Source organism: Cavia porcellus, unplaced genomic scaffold (genome assembly GCF_034190915.1).
Source record: "Cavia porcellus strain 051 isolate PalLab524CR breed Dunkin Hartley unplaced genomic scaffold, mCavPor4.1 scaffold_26, whole genome shotgun sequence".
NCBI lineage: Eukaryota > Metazoa > Chordata > Mammalia > Rodentia > Caviidae > Cavia > Cavia porcellus.
Genome location: NW_026947509.1, coordinates 8,887,380 through 8,893,731, shown reverse-complemented (window position 1 = coordinate 8,893,731; position 6,352 = coordinate 8,887,380).

Here is a 6,352-nt window from a genome sequence, read left to right as displayed (position 1 = left end):
GACTGCTCTGGTGTGCAATGACATCATTCTTGATAATAAGGAGCAAGGTCACTTGTCTGTGCTTTCTAGCACTTTAGTTGTGTTGTTGTTGTTTTTTGTCTGAGCCCAAGACTTAAAATTTATGGTTCACTCCTGAGTTTTCCCATCGTGGTTATCCACATTGGTAGAGAAAGGCGATTAAAAACTATAGACTGAATTTAAATTTCACACACAAGCTGGGAAAACCAAGCATATGACTGACTTGGATATTCAAAGGAGGAAATCAATTGCTTTTATTTGTTTTGTCCCCTGTTGGCAACAGGTTAAGTTAATGTGCTTGGTTAATGGTCAGTGCATCACACTCAGCTGGACTGAGTCTGTGTGGAGCTGGGTGTCAAAGACCCGCCCGAGGATTTTTGCCACCAGCAGAAAAGCAGAACTGGGGGAGAAGCTGGTGTGCTGTTGATTCTCCTGGGGAAGCTGGTTTTCCTGATATGAACTCAACTGTTCCCACGGTCAGAGGAGCTCGGGTCCTCGCTGTCACTGAGGATGGCTGTGGTTCCCTTTGGGGAAGCTCTGGTTTTTACTTTGAGAGTTGTTTCCTAGTCCTGTGAAGATCCCTCAGCCTGCTGGCACAGATCTTTCATCCTGCTGGTGCAGACTCTCTAGCTTCCGCCACTGACCTTTGGACTTTCCAAGAGCAGATCAGTGATATAGACTTGCATGAGATGTTGTCATGAACTCCAGGTTTCAGCTGGACTTGTGGAGGACACTGCCATGGGATCCAGGCCCTCAGCTGGATTCTTTGGATCTTTAGCACATAGATAGATCTCTGGTACTCTTCTGCATTTGACTTCTTGGATGGGTGTTATAAAATAATCCTAGAAATTATGTGTCCTTTATTAAACCTAATCTCTTGCAAATGCTGTCTATAAACACTTAGTGTAGCCAGGCTTTGAGTCTGCTCATATCAGTAGGGACCCTCCAGTGGATAGGCAACTATCCACTGAGTCACTGCACATTGTAGATGGCCGGTGTGGCACCACCAGTATAGACTGCCCCATTCCAAAATGGCTATCATTTTCCTCTGAGTAAGCCCTGTCTTTGTTTACTACTGTTGCTGGAACAAACTGCCACAGGCTAAGTGGCTTAAAGTAGGACCAACTATATTGTCTGGGAATTTAGTGGGTGCCCAGTCTAGGGGTGACCCTCTGCTTAGAGAATCACAAGGTAGAAGGGGGTGTTAGAAATAGAAAGGCTGTACTTCTTTCTTGAATCCCTAAGCCTCCCCTTCCAGGCTCCAGCCAGCTGTGACATAACTCAGCCCAGTGTAGCTAGAGGCCATAGGTCCTGTGTCCTTGGCGGCTGCCCGCAGGGACAGCCCTTCCTCCCAGCAGCAAGGTACTCTGCAGTGCCAGCCGCAGTCCCCAGCAATGCTTCCCGAGCCCCTCTCACACTGCTGCATCTCAGCTGCCTTCTCCACTGCTGCAGCATCTCAGAGCCACCTCTGCCTTCCTCCTTGAAAAGTGCAGGTGATTAGACAGGGTCCACCAGACAATCTAGGGTTATCTCCCTCTTCAGACACCTGTGACTCCATCACATTGGCTAGACCTTTTGGGTTGGTAGCACTATATTCCCAGGTCCAGGACTGGGAGCCTTTATGCTGTGTACCACAATCCCAGGTGCCGAAAGCTGGGTGATGATGGCATCGTGCCCTCGTGTAATTACCTCCCTTCTGCAAGTGTGCATCATGATTAACTCTTAGCTCTTCCTGGCTTTTGCAGGAAGTGTTATGGGAATGGATGAAACAGGGAGACACTAGGTGCAAGTCCCTTCCTGACTTTCCCTTCCATCGGGAGAGAGATCACCTAGCCAAATACTCCTGGCCTCTCTATATTTCCTCTTACTTATGTTGTGGATTTGGGAGGAAGAACTGGGGCTGACTGCAAGTTTCCATCTTTTTTTGCGGATCATGTTTGAGATCTGCCTGTCTGCAGATAGCACGAATCTGTTTGTGGCTACATTCTAAGCTTGGGTTCAACATCCCGTCTCTGCAGGGGAATGCCTGTCACCATCCAATGCTGCCTTAGAGCGGAGAGGGTGTGCTCCAATGGATGGAATCGCTTTCTAGGCCAGCTCAGACAAGCACAGGGCAAGTGTTGAGTGTGAGATACACATACTGAAGAATGACCACGTGCAGAATATCATACTTGGTGCTGTGGAGCACAGATGAGATGCCCAATTATAAGACAGCACAGTAAAGGTGTCTTTCCTCTCTGCTCCTGACATCACTCCCATAGAAATGATAGAATACAATAAATAATAATAAGGTATGAAAGGAATGAAAGGGAGAAGTGATATATGTAGCTCTATTTCTGCATTTTGGTGGAGAGGAACAGGGAAAGGTGAGTCAACAGTTATAGAGAAGGGTACACTTGAGATATTTATAAGAAAATAGGTGCACCTCTGTTGGGGTCTATTCTTAGATCCCTAGATCCCCAAATGCGAGCACAGCAAAGGCTCAAAGGTGTGAGACACACGGCTTGGTCTTTAGGGCTGAGGGGGAGTGATATCTTCGGCAGATTTCAGAACTTTGCTAGCGGGCTGGCCGAGTGACCCTGGGCAGCCTGTATTTAATCAGAACAAGCAAGGAGCTGAGTGGACAATGGAGGAAACCTGAGCAGGACTTTGGGAGGGATTCAAGCACCCCTCAGAAAAATAGATGATGCTCATTAAGGAAAATATATCAAAAAGTCCCCCAGTGTCCTCAGGTGTGGCCTGTCTTGCCCCCCTGGGATATCTCCTCCTTCTCAGTTTAGCCATGCCTGGGCCACACCACAGCCCTGCATGTGTTTTCAACTTCAACGGCTTCAATACACCTGGAAAATATAAATCGTACACAGTACCGTGTGGTATCTCTCATTTGAGTAAAGCAATGCACAAATAAAGAGCAAAATAAAGAGTTGTGGAAGGAAATAGGGGGATGGGCTTTTTCAAATGGTAAAGGGTCCAGGAGACCAAGGTCGAGGGGAGGTAGGATGAGGACTGGGAGGTAAAAATATTTAAGATGTGTCACGTAAATGTACCAAATACCAGAGAGGTACGTGAACATCTGTCACAAAGACCAAGTAAAATAAATAATAATAATGTGAATGCGGAAAGGGATTTAAAGTCAGAGTGAGGAGCTTGGTAGGGAGGGGTTTTCCTGCGTGCGCGTGCGTGCGTGCGTGCGTGTGTGTGTGTGTGTGTGTGTGTGTGTGTTTGTGTGTGTGTGGGGGGAGACAGGGAGCCAAACAGAAGGCAGCTAACAGGAAGTAGCAAGATCTTCAAATGGATGGAAGGACAAGAGATGGAGGAAAGGAGATAAAGGAGAGGAAAAAAGAATGGGAAATAATGGAAGGGAAAAATGATGATGAAAATAGAGCTTTTGCCAATGGGAAGGGGCCAAGAGTTGGATGGAACAAGAAGGGAGTGGAAGGGAAGGGAATTGAAAAGAAAAGAAGGGTTAAGATGCATTGCACACGTGGACCAGCCCCCCCTGATAAATGTAATTGTTGTGTCCTGATAACACGTACTAATTAAAAATAAGATCTCTACAAAAAAGAATCACCATACATTGTGTACATGTACCTACCCTAACATTAATGTAAACATCATGCTCTGCAAATATGTACTAATTAAATAAAGTTGTGAAATCAAAGTAAAAATATAAATCTGACAAATTAAATAGTACATATCAGAACACTTAAACAGGAAAGCTCTAGTAAAACTGATAGCAACAGTATGATTAGATAAGATCAATTTAGAGAGAATAGTAATTGGAAAAAATACACACAATTTACCATTGCTTGAAATGGGAAGACTCTAGATATTGCCTAAAGAAACAGTATACTTTAAAAAGTCTAGTGCAAAATTTGTAATTTCTAAAATTATACCACTAGAAGAGTAGCAACAGAAATAGATAAACTTTCAGGAAAACAAAACTGTATTTAGAAAGTACAGTGAAACTGGGCTGAAAACGTAGTGCAGTGTTACGGCATTTGCCCAGCGTGAACAAAATCCTGGGTTCAACCTCAGCACTGAAAAAAAAAAAAAAGTAAATAAGTGCAAAGAAAATGTGAAACAGAGAGTAAAAGATTTTAAAAAGCACCAAAATGACATAACAGGTAATATTACTGTATTGAAAGGTATATTTCATATAAACAAAAGAAATGTGACATACTATCCTTTTAAAAGATAAAGACTGCGATTGTATGAAAATATAAAGTTCATCCATATGGTACATACAATAAACACATAATTAAAAGACATCAACAAAGACAGATTAAAAATGATATGACATGCAAAGACTAAGCTCAGAAATATAAAAGACAACACTTTAACGAGGATATCAAGTGGCTTGCAAATATGCAAAAAGATGCTTCCCTCACTTTTTTTGAGAGAGAGAGACAAGGTCTCGCTAAATTGCTAAGTTACCCAGACTGATCTTGAACCTGGGATCCACTTACTTTGACCTCCAAAGTGCTAGGATTACAGGCATGAACCACCATTCTCAACCTAACACTACTTTAGAGGGAGCAATTCTCCTATCAAATTAGCAAAGATGGAAAATGTCTGATACACCCTGGCTGACAGAGGTGAGAGTAAACTTCTCATGTATTGCTGGTGAGCTACAAACTGACCAATATTTATGGAGTGTGTCTTAGTTACTTTCTTGGTTTCTTGGACAAAATACTTGGCACTCAAAACTCCAAGGAGGAAAGTTCTATTTAGTCTCACAGGTTGCAGAGGTTTCAGTTCTTAGTCGGCTGTCTCTAAGCCAAAGAGGCAAGGCAGAAGAGCATGTGGAGGAGAAACAGTCCATGGCAGGGTCGTGGGATGCCGAGGAAGATTGCAGGAGGATAGAGACCATGCCCCCAGTGAGCCACCTCCTCTAACCAGGCTTCGACTCCTGACTCACATTTAGCTATTAGTATGTTAGTGGGCCAATCCACTGATGAGGATCACATTTTGTGATCCTGTCATCTCCCTAAAGCCCCATCTGTAAGCACATGAGGCTCTGGAAGGACATCTAAAACATGAACCATGGCAGGTTGTAACTGACATCACATAGCAAAATTATGTATATGTCTGCTCTTGAATGCAGTAATCTTGGTTCAAGGAATTTATCCCAGGACAATACATACACGTGCACAAGGATATCTAATGGAGTACTGCCTATTGGAGGAAACACTGGAAATTAATTCAGTATACCCTTAATCAAATACATGACACTACGAAGAATAAATATGGAGCTCTATTTATATGAAACAAACCCTCAAATTGCTGGCCCACATGGTGCTATGGGACAAATTAGAACAAGCCACCTCCTCTTTGAAGACCATTGTATGTCCTTGTCATCCTTGCTGGGGCCCTGTTGTTTACGAGAAGACCCCGAGGCACTGAAATGCCACCTACACACTCAGTCCTGTCCCTTATGGAGGGTAGGGCTGTAGGTACCCTCTGTGGCTCCAAAGCCAACACAAATGTTACATTTTCAAATGAGAAAGGAGAAAGGTCATTTATTGTTTTGGCATGTAGGACTATTATCAAATCATGGTCTATTTCTGAGCAGAAATAATGGATTGAAGATATCTTAATGTAACCCTAAAGGAAAAAAAGTACCAGATCATTAAGGTTTAATCGTCAGTGGCAAGAGTTGTATTTTATTTACCAATCTTAATTTGCTTTCTGAATTGAATTAATAGATTAGCTAATTTAGTGTTTAACATCACTTGTTACCTCTGAATAGCATCACTAAACTTTAAATTAGTAAAGTTTGTAAACAATGAGTTGGGAGTTGGGCCACATTCTCTCAAATATGATTCAAGTAAACATTATAACTCTTGTATCTAGGGTGTCAGTGTATTTATGTATTAAATTTTTTGAAATCATAAATTAGTTACCTAAAAGTTTTAGTCCAAAGAGTGCTCAGATATGGTTTGTATTACAGCTGTTAGAATAAAAGTCAGCATTTCTGGAGCATGTGGAACAAATGCCAACCCAGGGGGCTGGTGGCTTTCTTCTTCAATGAGGTCACTGCTCAGAGTGCTTTCACCTTGTGCATTGTTGTGACCCTAGCTTTGGTGTTCTCTCCTCATATAGAAAAGACACGTAGCCAAAGATGAAGAAAAAAGAGATGGAGACTCCTGTCTCTTATGAGTCTCAGGTGCCAAGTATGACTTCTTTTGCTCCATTGGTGAAAACTACTTCCATGGTCCACTTCTAAAAATGCCCATGGCTACACCATTATCAAACAGAAATGAGCCTACACCACAAAGAGGGGAGTGTGAGTTTCTGTTGAGTAAGCCAGTAGGCTGCCTTTGACTTGGTG